We start from the raw sequence: 18,006 nt of genomic DNA on the forward strand, positions 1-18,006 counted from the left end.
TTCACTCCTTAAATATTATACACACACACACACAATATATATATATATATATATTATTTAATTTAGCAAAGTCATAACAGATTCAGAAACAGTGGACTTTGAGAAAAGACTTCTAAACTCAGTTTCTTAAATATTACGTCTAGATATTTAGTTAAAAATCATTTAAAAACAGAATAATGTTTTATTATGTTGATTTTAATGATATATATATCATTAATGATTTAATGATTATATATGTGATCATTAATGATTTAATGATTTAATGATATATATAATGTTGATTATAATGATTTATATAATCTGATTTTAGGGGGCACCCTATAGTAACATTCTTTAGCCAACCAAAATTCAACTATTTTGTCCAAAATATTACTTAATACTCTTTTAAAAATGGAATTATATTGCCTTGTGCATACATTACAGTAACACTACTGTAATTCTTTTTGTAAGCAAGGCATCCCTTATCTCTAAGCTGAGAAACAAACTTGAACATGAACTTAAATTTCCTTCTTATAAGGTGCTTTTAAATGCAATCTTAATGTGTAAAAGTTACAAGGAACACCCAACATACACAGAGGAATGAACAGTGAATACCGCACATCCTACAGGGTGTTGAATACCTGTCTTCCGCTCACTATGCACCTTTGTTGACCTTACATAAATTACCCATTCCACAGTTCATTCATAAAATATCAGTCTTTTGCAGGTTGTTTCTAAAACCTGAATGGTAATACAGTGCGATGGCTACATTTGCTCACTGCTATGCTTGCCTTAAAAAAAAAAATCCCCCACTAACCAGGAGATCTAAACTGCCTAAATCCCAAAGACTGTTTGATTTTAAACTGTATTTAATGCTGAAATGAAACATATTCCACGTCCAGGGAAATCATTCTCGTGATGAAACCCTTCGAAGCTTAAAAGAGTGTTGAGTAAGAAACCTGCCTGCCTTCTAGAATTAGACTGTGTGAAGGTAATTGAGCCAAATGGCAGTTTTATCCCCAAGTGAAATTACTTCCATTGCATAGAGTGTAAGGCATTTGAAGATTTATCTGACATTCCTGATACCTCGGCAGTGACACTGATATTGGATGACACATTTGGCATAAGGAAAGGATCATTTCTCTTTAGAATCTTCTCTATTTGTTAATTAAATGATCATTGCTGGATGCGTCCTCTTCATGAATATAAATTACTAGCTCAGCAAGGGACTTACATTTGTATGGCATCTTTTATTATGAAGCATTTTCCAGGGTGCAACGAACCCATTTTACATTGCCACTTGACATATTTAGGGATTGCTTTACCTGGCACTGCAGCATCGTCCTTAAGTCACTGTGTTACATTCAGGATGTAGTTCAGTAAATATAACCGCTCTCCTCCTGACTTGTGAAGGTTAATTTTTTTTTTTCCCCTAACTAGGCACAAACTTCCAGCAGAATTGTGCCCTCCCAAACTCTTGGGTAATGGGCTATAATCATTATCCATATTTCTTTCAACACCATATTGACAATTGCTACCATATCATATGCTTACATTTGACTATCATTGATTTTTATTTCCAATTTGGCACTATTATTCAAACTCAGTGTGATTTCTGAATAACACAGTATGCTAAGTTTCTCACTGGAAAAGAAGTTCCACGAGGGCATGTTTTTGTCTATTTTATTCCTTATGTAGCTCAATGACTCAAACAGTGCCTGGCACATGGCAAATGGTCAATACATTTCTGACTGTATCAGTGGTATAAATAATAAAAAATGTATAGTTACAGTATCTTATTCAAAATAATATATAATAATGAACTAATTCCAAACTATAAGTTAGAAGTAATCTGACACCTCATATGGAATATGTTTTACAGGACTACAGATAACTGGGAAAAATATTCTAATAACCTCTCCATCTTAATGGACATTTTTTTTTGTCATCTAGTTTCTTTTCAACATCCATCTTATGTTGGAAAGATTCTCATGCAAGAATCTTATTTCTGATTTTCTACAATTTGAGTCCTATATCCCTTCATTTAGCTTTTATTTTATTTTTTCAGGTATATTACCAGGGTCCTGTTTTTCTATAGCATACAGATTATTCATTACCTCATTCACCTCATACATAACATTTTGAAATTTATAAAAATTTTCATTATAGGCATTAATTCCAAAGATAGGCAACTTGTATACTTATTATAATAATTTTTACAAAAGCATTAAATGGGCTACTGGCAAATTCTTCCAATGCTTCCATTATGTTCCAAAATGATGTTTGCCTTAGTATCCTATGGATAATTTTTATCTGGTTAGGAATGTTTTCTTCTATGTTTAATTGGATAATTAAGGAAAATCATGAATAACTGAATTTCACATAATAAATTTTCCATAGCTCTGAAATAATCATATCATCATTCATGAATTATATTTTTGAATTGTTGGGTTTTAAACACTGCTGGAAGTGGGGCGCCTGGGTGGCGCAGTCGGTTAAGCGTCCGACTTCAGCCAGGTCACGATCTCGCGGTCCGTGAGTTCGAGCCCCGCGTCAGGCTCTGGGCTGATGGCTCAGAGCCTGGAGCCTGTTTCCGATTCTGTGTCTCCCTCTCTCTCTGCCCCTCCCCCGTTCATGCTCTGTCTCTCTCTGTCCCAAAAATAAATAAAAAAAAAACGTTGAAAAAAAAGAAAAAAAATTTTTTAAACACTGCTGGAAGTCTTAGAATAAACTATTTTGGCGTTATATATTTTATATGCTGCTGAATTCAATTTGCTGACATTTTTGTTTAGGAATTTTGTGCCATGTTCAAGACAGATTGGCTTTCAACGTTCCTTTTCCATACTGTCTGTGTCTGAAGTTTCTGTTTTGGTTATACCAGCCTCACAGACTGAGTTGGGTACTAGTCCTCCTTTCTATATTCTTTTACAGAATTTGGGGGGGGGGGGTGGAAAGAGAAGCAAACCAAAAAACAGACTCAAAACTGTAGAGAACAAACTGAGGGCTGCTGGACCAGAGGTGGGTGGGGATGGGTGAAACGGGTGTTGGGGATTAAGAAGGGCACTTGGGAGGAGCACTGGATGTTGTATGGAAGTGATGACTCTCTAAATCTACTCCTGAAACTGATATTACAATGTATGTTAACGAACTGGAATTTAAATCAAAACTTGAAACAAACAAAAAATAAAGAGTTTGAGGAACTCTTTGATCTTTTCCTTATAGGTCTGATTAAACTGATCTGCAAAACCATCTGACCATTGGTATTTTCTTTGAGAAAAGATTTTTTTTAAACAAATAAATTCAATTAATTATTCGCTTTAAGTTATCTAGACTTTCTACGTTTCCATATTAGTCTTTATCTTTTGTAGTCTCCTAGGAATTTGCCTACTTTGTGTAAGCTTTGAAACATATGGGCAGTAGGCGGTCAAAATTTCCTTGTCTTTATATTTTTGTTTTTACAACATGAAGTCTAATGATTTCAATTCTCTGTATGTATTTCGAGTGTACAATAGTTGAATTTTGACATAGGTTTACATCTTGGAAACCATCTCCATAATCAAAATAATGAACATTTCTCTTGCTCCCCAAAGTGCCCTCATGCCCTGCACAACTCTTGTCAATTTCTAAATAAGAAAGTAATAATAACAAAAAAAATTTAAAAAGCCTATGAGGATTTTGATTGGGATTGCATTGAATTGGCAGATCAATTTGGGGAGAAGTGCCATTTTAATGATTTTGAGTTTTGCAGTCCATGAACTTTTATATCTGTTTCTCTAATCTATCCCCATTTACTGTTTCAGAACGTTTTGTCACTTTCAGTGTAAAAGTTTTGCACTCCTTTTATGAGACTTATTCCTAAATATTTAATTTTTTTTGTGTCAATGGAATTACTTTTTGAATTTCATTTTCAGTTGTTTGCTACTAGTAACTATGAAAGCAAGTGATTTTTGTTAAATTCACTTATTACAACTGGTAGAGATTTTGAAAATTCTCTGGCATTTTCTCTATATACAACTATATCATTTGCAAACAGCAACAGTTTTAATTTCCCCCCTTCCCTTATTTTTGAATCTTTTATTTCTTTTATTACCTTATGGCTAGAACCTCCCAGTACTATGTGAAATAGAAGCTGCAAAAGTGGCCATCTTCCTTTGTTCCTGATTTTAGAAGGAAAGAATTTCGTCATTCCACCTTGCACGTGACAGCTATAGGTTCTTCCCGTTTGAGAGTTTCTTACTATATCCCAATTTGGTCAGTGTTTTTATTTTTATTTTATCATAAATCGTTAATGAATTTTGTCCAATGCTTTTGCTTCATCTATTGATATGTCTGTGTTTTCTCCTTTTTTCTGTTAATATGGTGAATTACCTGGTAGCTTTAGAATGCCTAACCAACTTTGGGTTCCTGGATAAATTCGATCTGGTCATAATGTATTATTCATTTAATGTAATAGTGGACTCAATTTGTATCTTTTGAAACAGGATTTTGTCATCTATGAGTGTTCTTGGTCTCCATCTTTCTTTTTTTGTCACGTCTTTGACAATCTTTGGTACTAAAGTTTACTTTCTTTCCTCTTTTTAAAATTTTTCCACAAAAGTTTGCGTAAAACTTTCCCTTGAATGTTTGATACAATTAGCCACTGAAATCATCTGGCTCTGAAGTTTTATTTGGGGAGTTCTATTTTTGGTCTCTTTCGGTGAATGTACTACGTGCACTTGAAATGGATGCATATGTTGAATCTCTCTCAATTTGCTGAGAGAGTGGTATTACAGGCTTCTGCTATGTTTATAAAATAGCCCATTTCTCTCTTTAATTCTTTCATTTTTATCCTCTCTGTGATCTGGGGCTCTTTTATTAGGTGTACACATTTATAATTTCTATGATTTTCTTATCAATTATACCTCTTATGGTGACTGAAAGTTGTTCTTTATATCTGGTGTCCTACTTTGTATGGAAGTCTATTTCAGTTAATATTAACAAAGCTATTCCAGCCTTCTTACAGTTATAGCTTGCATGGAACATCTTTTACTATCTATTTGCCCTTAACTTTCTTGAATTTTTATATTAAAATGTGTCCCTTGTCGGCAGCTTGTGAATGACTTTTGCTTTTTAAAAACTCTGCCAATCTATGCTTTTTAATGGAAATATTTAGACCAAAAACATTAATGCAATTTATATATATACATATACATATACATATACATATACATATATATATATATATATATATATATATATGTGGTTATATATATACCATTAGATTTATCTACCATTATTGACTTTCCATTGGTCTCCATTTTTTTTCTTTCCTTGTTTCCATTTTCATGCCTGTTGGATTATTTGAATAATTTTGGTATGCTAGTTTAGCGTGGATATTATTGCTAAATATTTTTTGTGTTATAATATATATATAACATATATATATGTATATACATATATATATATACATATATATGTGTGTGTGTATATATATACACATATATATGTGTGTGTATATATACATATAAATTTGTATGTTTACTTAGCATTAATTTTGTACCGCTTCATTTAAGATGTAAAAACTTTGCAACCACATAGGTTCCTTTACTCCCATGCTCCAGTGACTTTATTATAGTTTTCATATGTATTACATCTACAAGCACCATCCACCAGATAATATGTAGCCATACTTACAAATAGAGGGAAAGACAGTATTTTATATTTAGCTGTTAGTGGCAAAGTCTTTTGGTTTTCCAAAGACCAAAACATGTCTTTACTTTGCCTTCATTTCCAAAAACATAGTTTTGCTGGATACAGAATTCTGGATCGAGAGTGCTTGCTTGCTTTCTCTCTCTTTCTTTCTTTCTTTCTTTCTTTCTTTCTTTCTTTCTTTCTTTCTTTCTTTCTTTCTTTCTTTCTTTCTCTTTCTTTCTTTCAGCACTTTAAGAATGTTATTCCATTGTCTTCTGGCCTCTATGATTTCCAGTGGCAGTCCACAGTCATTGAAACTGCCCCTTCCCCTACTCCCCATGCAATGTGTTGTTTTCTTGTTACTTTTAATGTTTTACTTTTAAAAGATGTTTTGATTTCAGCGGTTTGATTATGATGTCTCTAGGCATTTTGATTTTATCTTGATTAGGACTTGCTGTGTTTTTTGAATTTGTACATAGAACTTGATCACCAAATTGTGGGAGTTTTAATCCATTATTTCTTCATATTTTGAGGGGGGTGATTACCAATCTCTTTCTCCTTTTTTTGGAGCTCCGATTACATGTACATCAGACCACTGATCTCATCCTACAGGTACCTTAGATTTTGTCCATTTCTGTTCTGTTTTCTCGTTCTTCAAATTTTTTTCTTGTTTTATCTTCATGTTATTGCTTATCTGGCATGTTCATTCTGCTAATGGTGCATCCAGTAAGTTTTCAATTTCAGATTTTATTTTTATGCTCTAAATTTGCATTTAGTTTTTCTTTATATTTTCTATTTTTCTACTAATATTTTCTTTCTTTTTATTCATTTGAAGTGTTTTTTTTCCCCTTTACATCATGGTGCATATTTATAATAGCTGATTCAAAGATTTTGCCTGATAATTCTAACATTTGAATCATCTTGGTATTGGCATGTGCAGATTGTCAGCTATATTTTTCCTGGTTATTTGATTTTTCTTAATGTTTATTTATATTTGAGAAAGAGAGAGAAAGAAAGAGAGTGAGAGAGGAAGCGAAGCAGGAGAGGGTCAGAGAGAGAGAGGGAGACACAGAATCCAAAGCAGGCTCCAGGCTCTGAGCTGTCAGTACAGAGCCTGGTGCAGGGCTTGAACACATGAACTGCGAGATCATGACCTGAGCTGAAGTTGGATGCTTAACCGACTGAGCCATCCAGGTGTTCCTATGTTTCCTGGTAATTTGAATGGTGAGTAATTTTGGATTTTATACTGGACGCTTAATGTTTCACTGTATAGAATCTGAATTTAGCTATAACCCTCTAGATAATACTGATATTTTGTTTTAGCAGGAAACAGAGTTAGGTTTATACAGTGAATTCTGTCTCTCATTCTGTGAGTGGTGTTCAAAGCTCAGTTAAACTTTTACTTTTCTCATTTGGGTCCATCCCAACATTAGTGCAGTCCAAGAGTTAGACTGAATACTTGTACAAATTCATATATATAATGAGGTAGTGTTCTCTGGATGTATTTCCTCAGATATTTTCTCCTCTCTCTCCTGCTTTCAGGGGTTTTCCTTGATTCCACTCACAAGAATATGGTGGCGTTTCTATTAGGCTATCAGCTGTTTGGGGAGTACTCTTCGTAACTGACCTGCCCTTGTGGAAAAGTCACACAAAATTCATTCCCATGCAGGTTGGTTCTCCAGGTTTTGACCCTTTTGATCAATCTATTTTTCTTTACCTTTCAGAGTTTTCAGGTAGTTTATTTGGGATTTTGTCTAGAATTTATGGCTGACATTAACAGAAGGAATGGACAGAAGCTTATATCACCACAACCAAAGCTAAACTTTTCTGTCTTGTCTCTTAAACTTCTGTCATAGTTATAGCTTCGTCTATCTTTTGAGTAGAGATTTTATATTTCCCTGCTGTTCTTTTTCTTAATGAAACTTGTAAGGTGTTTGCTCTTTTATCAGTTGCTTAAAAGAACTAAGTTTGATTTTATTTTTCGGTTGAATCATTGGTTTCTATTTCTTTAATTCTGACCCAGTAGTTATTATTTATTCTATTATATTTCATTATTTTTCCCTAAAAGGTAAACATTCCTAAAGTGAGATTTTAGCCTCTGAACTCTAAGCCCTGCTTATGTTAAAATATAACCATTTAAACTATACAGTTCTCTTTCTTAAAAAGAAGCTTACTGAGGAATGACTGATATGCAAATATCTGCCTGTATTTAGCGTGCACACTTTGATAGGTTTGGGCACATGCGAACGCCTGTGATATCATCACCATAATCAAAGTATTAGACATACTCTTACCTCCCAGAATCTCCTTTTGTCTCCCTGAACCCATTTTTTTTTGTTGGTGGTAAAAAAACACTTAATACCAGATCTACCCTCTTAACAAATTCTGAAGTGCACAGTACTGTATTAATTACAGACACTACGTGGTACAGATCACTAGAACTTACTCACCTAGCATAGCTGAAACTTTAGACACACCATCTGCCAGCTCCCAGAAACTGTGGTTGTGCTCTCCATTCCTATGAGTTGGACTATTTTATATCCATCTTATAAGTGGAATCATGGAGTGTTTATACTTCTATGAAGTCTTCTTTAAACACCACTTTCATTGTATGAAATATATAAAGCAAAGTATTTAAGAATATTACTTAGCTGTACTTTTAAATTAAGTTTATATTAATTTTTTGGTTCAATGAATTATTTACAAGTGTGTTTCAAAATTTCCAAATGTAATTTTTATATATTTCATCTTTTCATTATTATGTCTAGTTTAATTATCTTGGGGCAGAGAAAGTTGCTTCTTTGAAGCTTGCTTTATGAGTTGGTGTGTGGTCAATTATTATAAATGTGGGGAATATCTTACTAACATAAGGAAGGCTAGTCAGGCAGAAGGAATTAATCTTGATAGTTATGAATTTAAGATGAAAAAAGAAATTACAGTGGTTTTACTTGTCAATAAATGTTTTGGTTTTAACTGAGAAATCTAGAGAAAAAGAAAATTACATATAATCCATCTTAAATGAGTAACAAGAAAGGAGAAAACTATAAATGAAATTTGAGAGTGTTTGTAAAGGGTAACAATATGGTTGTTGGTTGGAGCATAGGATCTACACTAGTTAGGAGGAAGGTGATAGTGTCACGACAGGCGAGGAGAATAGCTTTGTTTCTAAAGGTGGAAACAATGAATTGGAAACATAGCCATCAGTGATCAAAGAACTTGATGTTTCAGAGGGGATGGATTTACCATGATTGTACTGGGGATAGATGGGTTGAGGAAAACACAGATTGGAGGTGAGTTGCTCATTGAACTGAGAACAGGCAGGATGGGTAGGTCATGTGAGTGCATATTTAAGACACCAAGAATGGTTACAAGAATTGGGGAGGAGGGAGAGGCAACACACAAGGAGGTAAAATCATCTTGAAATGACAGGAACTGACCCAAATGCAGTAAAGGGTGGTTATGGACTGGACTGTGCCCCTCCCCTGCCTACCAATCCATACATTGAAACCCTAATCCCCAGTGAGACTATATTTGGATTTAGGGCCATTAAGGAGGTAATTAAGGTTCAGTGAGGGCTTAATGGGGGTCCTGATCCAATGTGACTGGGGTCCTTATGAGAAGAAGAAGAGAGAACAAGGATGCATGCACATGGGGAAAAGGCCACATGAGGACACAACGAGAAGATGGCCATCTGCAAGTGAAGAGAGAGGCCTCAGGAGAAACCCAACCTGCTGACACCTTGATCTTGGTCTTCTAGCCTCCAGAACTTTGTGTAATAAATGTGTGTTGTTTAAGCCACCCTAAGAGCTTCAACAGGCAGCTCTAGCAGACTAATACAATGACAAAAGTAAGAGACATGTCAGGACATATAGTTAGGTGGCATGGACTTTAGGAGAGTTTGGATTTTTAAGAAGGAATGAAGAAAAAGGGAACATAAGAAGCAAAGAGTGAGCCACGAGGGATTGAGCCTCACTTTCTGTGAGTGATCTGGAATATAAGTGAAGTTGCCTCAAATGGAGAGAACCACAGTTGAAGCTGTGTCTACAAGGGGGCGTGAGGTTTCCATTCATGGAATGGGTGGAATGGCCACTAAGAGAGGACAGGCATTCAGTGGAATGTGTTAATCACAAATGTGCTTCAGAGTGCACAATGAAAGGGGGCCATGCCTCTACCCACACATCTTCCTTTGTCTCTTACTTCTGCAACTCTCTCACACACACCTCTGAATACCCGTCAAGCTTTCCCTTTGAGCCCACAGTGGGTCTTACTTACGTAGTTCTCCACACACTGTAGGAGCCATGTTTTCTATCATGTTTTACCTAACGATAGTAATTCAGGTTTGTTGATATCTACAGCATTTTCTTTTCCTTTTATTTTAATCTTTAATTATTTAACGTTAATCTATCATTTTGGAGTTTGTGCAAAGTTATATCACCAAATGAGATCTAAGAACACTGATTTATGAGTTCAAAATGTATGCCAAAGATACAATAATCAAAATAGTATGGTACTGGCATAAAGACAGACATACAGGCCAACAGAACAGAATTGAGAGCCCAGAAACAAACCCACACATACATGGACGAATGACTTTTGACAAGGGTGTCGGGACTGTAATGGTGAAAGGAATCTCTTCAACAAAGGGTGCTAGGAAAACTGGATAACCGTAGCAAAAGAATGAAATTAGACTCTCACGCTACACTGTCCATAAAAGTCAACTCAAAATAGAATAAAGACTTAAACATAAGACCTGAACACGTAAAATTCCTAGAAGAAAACATGGGGAAAATGTCATAACACTGGTTTTACTAATGATTTCTTGGATGTGACACCAAGGCATATGCAACAACAGCTAAAGCAGGCAAATGGGGCTACAGCAAATGAAAAGGCTTCTGTACAGCAAAGGAGACAATTGACAAAGTGGGAAAAGCGATCTTTTTGCATTTTTAAATATTCTAAAAATATTTTATAATTTTTTAAATGCTTATTTTTGAGAGAGACACAGTGCAAACAGGGGAGGGACAGAGAGAGAGAGAGGGAGACACAGAGTCTGAAGCAGGCTTCAGGCTCTGTGCTGACAGCTCAGAGCCTGATGTGGGGCTTGAACTCATCATGGACAGGGAGATCATGACCTGAGCCGAAGTCAGATGCTCAACTGACTGAGCCACCCAGGCACCCCTCTAAAAAATATTTTAAAGAAAATATTTGCAAACCAAGTATCTGATGAAGACTTAATATCCAAAAGACTTAAGAAGTCCTACAACTCAATCACAAAATAAAGGCACAAGTAAACAAATAACAACATGATTTTTTTTAATGGGCAAGGGACCTAAATAAACATTTTCCCAAAGACATATAAATGGCCAACAGGTATATGGAAAGATGTTCAACACCACTCATAGGGAAATATAAATCAAAACCACAATGAGATACTCCGTCGTACCCGATAGGATGGCCATTATTAAACAACAAAACAAAACAAAAATACCCCTAAAACCCCAGAAAATAACCAGTGTTGGAGATGATGTGGAGAAATTAAAACCCTTGTGCACTGTTGGTGGTTATGTAAATTGGTGCAGTCACTATGCAAAACAGAATGGAGGTTCCTACAGAAATTGAGAATAAAACAACCATTTGATCAAGCAATCTTCCTTTGAGTTTTTATCCAAAAGAATTGATACCAGGATCTTTGAGAGCTATTTGCACCCCCATGTTCACAGCAGCATATTCACAATAGACGACAGGTGGAAACAACCTAAGTGTCCATTGATGTATAACTGGATAAGGAAATTTACTTTATACATACAATGCAATATTATTTATCCTTTAAAAAAAAGAAGTCCTATTATGTGCTAAACAAACATGGATGATTTGGTTAGGTGAAATAACCCAGTCACAGAAGGACAAACACTGCATGATTCCACTTACAGGAAGTATCTATAGGCAAAGTCATAGAAGCAGAAAGTATAATGGTAGTTGCCAGAAATTAGGGAAGGGGGAAGTGGTTGTTTAATGGCCATAGAGTTCCACTCATGCAAGATGAGAACATTCTACGGATCTGCTGTTACACAATCTGCATATAGGGGTGCCTGGGTGGCTCAGTCGGTTAAGTGTCTGACTTTGGCTCAGGTCACGATCTCACGGTTTGTGAGTTCAAGCCCCGCGTCGGGCTCTGTGCTGACAGCTCAGAGCCTGGAGTCTGCTTCAGATTCTGTGTCTCCCTCTCTCTCTGCCCCTCCCCAGCTTATGCTCTGTCTCTCTGTGTCTCTCTCTCTCAAAAATCAATAAAATGTAAAAAAATAATCCGCATATAAAACAATACTGTACTGTATACTTAAAATTTGTTAGGGGGCTACATTTTATATTACATATTTTTTAACACACACACACACACACACACACACACACACACACACACACACGATCTAAAAGCACCGAAGGAAATACCATTATTATATTTTGCTGTAATTTTCATAATACCTTGGATATTTTTCAGCATATATGAGGCGCTACACAGATATTACAGAGTTCTTAGAGTTTATAAAAACACTTTTTAATGCTGCCATATTTTATTAAAGTAGGCACAGATCCAGAGAGCTAAAGAGCTTTTCTCTAGATCCTACAATTAACCCTAGTATTCTAGGATCTTCGTCTAGCTCAGTACTTTTTTTTTTTTTTTTTTTTTACTATACCACGCAGTTTCTCTTCTTTTGAATTACTTCAAATGAGGCAATCTAATTCTCCAACTGGTAAAAGTAAAGCATTCTGGTATCGCTTTCTGCATCAATTACCATCTTGAGGTATTGCAGAGAAAAAAGTACAAAGAAAAATAGAAACTGTGATTATAGGCTTGCAGAATAGCCTCAATATGAAAAGAAAACCACCTAAATTTTGTGTGTGTGTGTGCTGTGGTGGTGAGAGTTGGCAGAAAGAATGTGAATACAGGAAATTAAAACATGTAAATGAATTATGAAGATATCTTTTTTTTGGTTTCCTGGGGACAAGGAAAGCATAAAAAACATTCAAGCTAACTATTATAAAAGTTTTGGATTTTCAAGTTGTAGATCATAAAACTTATTCTGAGGACAGACATGTTAGATAACAAAGATGACTCTTGTCGTATCAAGAAATATGATCAGCAGAGTAAAAAAAACTATCCTTTGATGTTCATTGTATTCACTGGTTTCTGGCGATAGTGATGACATCATCTGATATGTCACTCTGATTTTTTTTATGTCTTCGAAGAAAGATTCAATGGTTCTAAATCCTTCCTTTCTTGTATTTTCATATGTGCATCCACAGATTAGGCTAAGAACTGGCAAATGTTTCTGGAAAGAAGAAAGTACCCAGGCAAACCTTTCAGATTGATTTATAACTCATATACAACCACAGTAATTCTTATGAGGCTATGTCTACAGTCCTTTTTGTATTAAAAAAGTTTCATTTTAGAGGCTAAATAGTATTCTGTTGCATATATATATGTATACATAATAGGTATATATATATTTACTGCCATTTGTGACAACATGGATGAATCCAGAACACATCATGTGAAGTAAGGTAAGACAGAAATAGCAAATAATGTGTGATCTCACATCTATGTGGAGTCTAAAAAATGTCTAATTCATAGAAGCTGAGCATAGAACAGTCGTTACCTGGGGTGGGGGCAGTGGGGGAGAGAGATGTTGTGGGCCAAAGGGTAGAAAAGCAGTTACGTAGGATAAGTTCTAACGATCTAATGTACAGCATGATGACTAGAGTGTATAATACGATATTACACACTGGAAAGTTGCTAAGAGAATATCTGTTCAGGTGCTCTCATCAAACACGTAACACGCACAGAAAGCGACTATAGCTGGGTATAGTAATTAGTTCGACTAGTGTATTCTTTTCACAACATGTATGTCTATAAAGCACGGACACGTGACCAATTTTTATAAATAAATAATGGGGAAAAAGTACCCTTCCTACCTCCATTTTAAGGGCAAGCCAGCGATGCTCTGACGACCATGGGCCGTGACTACATACGATGGGGTAGAATTGAGAAGGTGGAAGGGGTTTTCTGGTATGACTTCCCTGCCCTCTTTTGTTCAAAGGGCAGGGTGAAACCCAATGTCGGGGAGAGCGGTATTTCCCAGCCCTATACCAGCTGCTTGAAATGTTATCGTCAATAATGCTCCGGTAGGAGCCTCTGGCTTCATGTAGCTGCCATGCCCCAAGTAATCTGGGCTCCCTGCCAGCATTGGCTTGACTTACATGAACAAGCTAGCACTGGCACCTGGGGACAGAAAAGCATTGAACATATGTGCAGTTACCAAGGCATGTTACTTAGTAAACCAGTAGCACCTAAAGATGGAAACTTTCTGGAAATCACAGAAGGTAACAGTAAGTAGAGAGTAGAGGTATCAGGATTCGCTGAGATACAGAAATGTATATTTATATGTACATCTATACATATATATCAATATCTACATATAGTTAAGAGATAATAAAGAAGAAAAATAGTTTTTCTCTTTCCCTCTTGATGACAAGGAAAGTGGTCCAGATGTATGCATTCATCTCTAATCTGAATGAAAGATGTGGATATATTTTCAGGGATAAAGCATATTTTATCTCAAAGAGCACTGCCTTATCATTCATACATTTATCCTAGCGAAAATAAATCACACTTCCACTTAAAATTCAGTGTATGTGGTAGAAATTATAGAATTGATGATCATCAGAATTTTCTGCAAATTTTAAATCTTTCGTTGGATTGGTACATGCTATTCCTGGTGATGATAGCTGCGTCCCCTTCCCTCTTTTTTTGTTAAACAGAAAAAAGATTTGTAGAGACAGGTCTAACTGAATTACTCATCCTGAAAGCATGTCTACTGGACAGAATTTCTCTATTATGAACACATCTTTTACAAGGTTACATTATGTGGTAGAAACCAAATTCCCATAAGCAAGAATTTCTGTGACATAGAATGCGACTCTTGTCAGAAGGCCTGATTGTATAAAAATACTGTTTTTCATTTACTGATAGTTTACATGTTATTATTGACAATTTTGGCCATGGCCCAAGGAATGACAAAACAACTGCATTGCTTTTGTGAACCCAACTCAGAGCTAAGCACACATAACAGATATTCAAAAAAAGTTGAATAGGATATATTCTTATATTTGATTTCATTAACAGTAAGTATATAAAAATAAAACCACATAAATCACATAAAAATAATTATAGTGGAAAACCATATGGACTGAATGAGAATATTTTGCTGTGACTTTGGGAAAATCTAATTTTGGGGGCACCTGGGTTGTTTGGTTGCTTAAGCGTCTGACTTTGACTCAGGTCATGACCTCGCAGTTTGTGGGTTTGAGCCCCACGTCGGGCTCTGTGCTGACAGCTCAGAGTCTGGAGCCTGCTTCAGATTCTGTGTCTCCCTCTCTCTGCCCCTCACCCTCTCGTGCTCCGTCTCTGTCTTTCTGTCAAAAATAAACATTAACAAAAGGAAAATCTAATTTTTATCAAATAATCAATCCATCAGCATTTATTTAGCACCTTCTGTAGTGAACAAAAAGCAGCATAAGATCTTGTTTGACCCAAAGGGAACTTTTAGTTCAGTTGACCTAAGTAACCTTGCATTATTATTTAACTTTTCGTGTATTTTTGTTATTCTATTTAATTGCTGAGATGAATAGGAAAAAGATGAAAGTTACATTCTATTTTTTGAGGATAAACTTAGTTGACCTAATCAAAAGAAAATTAGTTGGAAAATTCTAGTCAAATTTAATCCGAGGATCAAGCATTTTCACGAGTAATTCAGTTGAGCCTTGAACAACACACGCATGAACTACATGGGTCCATTTATACATGAGGTGTTTTTTTTTTTTTGGACAAATACAGTACAGTACTATAAATGTATTTTCTCTTCCTTATGATATTCCTAACATTTTATTTTCTCTAGCTTACTTTTGTATAAGAATATAGCATACATCCAACATACAAAATATGTGCCAACTGAACAATTTACATTATTGGTAAGGCTTCCAGTCAACAGGTTATTAGTAAGTGGGATTTGGGGGAGTCAAAAGTTATACACAGGTTTTTGATCACACAAGGGGTTGGTGCCCAGAAACCCTATGTCACACAGGAGTCAACTGTATGTATATACATGCATTTTAATTCGTTAGAGTAATAATGTTTTATTAGAAAAAGAAAGTACTTTGCATAGTTCCAGCTGTTAGAACTTGCTGTTTTATATATTACTATATATGAAGACATATATTATAATATATAAGACCCATATATAACAATATATTATAAAAAGATATATGTTGTTATACTATAAATATGTACTTATTTATAATATGTAATATACCATACACATTATGTTATTTGTTATATATTATATAAGTACAACTTATATTATACATATATCTTATTATGATATATTGCTATATGTAAACAATAAGTTTATATATATTGTTAAATTGTTACATATATGTATATAACAGCAAATTCGTGTTTAGTAGTCTGCTACGGAAAGCAGTTTCTCTTCACTTATAACACTCTTGCAATTGCAGTATTTTTACTCTAAATTTACAGATGAAGAAACTGGGGCATGGCCTTGATAATGAGCCTATCGTCCAGTATGAGGTCTGTTTACCACTATACACACGTGTGAAATATTTAGGAGTGTTGAGAAACTTTTTGTTAGCCTCTACATCATGATTTGTAATTCAGAACCAATAATCGTCCCTTTGGGCCATGCCCATTTTTTCAGGTAATAACATTACCATCAGCTATCCTAAAGCACAATTTATATTATATTATTATTATATAGTAGATCTTCATTATTCTAGGAGCAACAGCTGTTACCCCTAAGCATAATTTCACTGTTGGTTTTCTTAATAAATCTAATGGTAAAAAAGTTTCGCTAGTGGACAAAAGTGGCTGGAAATATATGGGACCTGAAGTTTCTTCCCTGGATTGGTTAAAATACTAGTGGTTAGACCATACAATCTTTGTTATCACCACTTGATCTTCTTGTTATCATTGAAATTAACTTTTGGTTTGCTTAGTGTCTTCGTCTTTCATTTCTCTTTGGCTCAATGTAAAAAAATACAATAGAAATTTAGTCGTAATCGATTCCAACCTCCTCATTAAACGTCTTGTCTAAATATTTTAAACAATTTGTAAGTTACTCTAATTATTTCGAGATTTCTCTTAATAAAATTATTCAACTTTAATGAGCGATTTTTGCAGAGACTGTTCTTTAATTATAATCCTAAGAGTGATTGTGGTACATTGTTATTATTCTACTTTTAGGCAAAAACTATCCTCGCTATTCAAAAACACAGTCATGTTTTTATATACTCCAAAAGCAGAAGGGCTGTATCCTCAGTGTGAATGTAGTTTCTGGCAAACAATAGCTGTTCATTAATTCATTGAATAAATATTGGACATCAGCCACTATGTGAAACAAGATACCCGGTAATCTCTGTCTCTCCTACTAAACTGTGAACTTTATGAGGCCAGGGTCTTTTTTATCTCATTCATTGCTGTGTCTAGCACCTAGGAGAGTGCTTGGCACATAAACTGCTTCTCAACAAATATCTGTTGAATAGGTGAGTGAACTCTGTGAGTAGCGCCAGCAGTCTAGTAGACGAGATAAATGAAAAGAAACATTAACAAAATATATGAGATGACTTTTAAAATTATAGTAATTGCTCTAAATAACTGCTGACAGAGAAGAACAGAGGGAGGTGTCCTCTGAGTAATACGGTCAAGGAAGGCTTCTCCAAGAAGAGAATGTTTCATCTGGAGCTTGAAGGTCCTAGAAGACTGAGGGCGAGAATGAGCCAGCTATGGAAGAGCAGGGAAGAGCATGAGAGACAGAGGATGACCCGAGGAGAAAAGCCTGGCCTACTAACGTGGCAGAAAGAATGCTGGTTGGGTAGAATTCAGTAGTGAGGGCCAGAGAAGTTCAAAATACAGCTGAAGAAGAGGGCAGGGGCAGGTTATTCAAGGTCCCCACTTTGGAGGCCATGAGAAAGAAGGTGGATTCTATTGTAATGGTACCAGAACACCAGAGACTATTGCTAGTTGCCAATTAATTACACATTCTCTAACTTCCTTACTGACAAAATATTGATATTGTTGAGGGCAACAATCTGCCCAGTTATTTACAAAAAATAAAAAAACCAAAACCCACTGTCGTTATAGCCATCCTTGCATTCAGGAGTACCACATGGTATATTGCTGCCCAACAAGATACAAGTGGAAGATGCTTCAGTGGCATTGGGAGGAGAGTTTTGCTTTCTGGTAAAAAGTGCAAAAATGACCATGTCCTTAGCTCTTCCTCTTGC

This window comes from Leopardus geoffroyi, chromosome A2, assembly GCF_018350155.1.
Source record: "Leopardus geoffroyi isolate Oge1 chromosome A2, O.geoffroyi_Oge1_pat1.0, whole genome shotgun sequence".
Classification (NCBI taxonomy): domain Eukaryota; kingdom Metazoa; phylum Chordata; class Mammalia; order Carnivora; family Felidae; genus Leopardus; species Leopardus geoffroyi.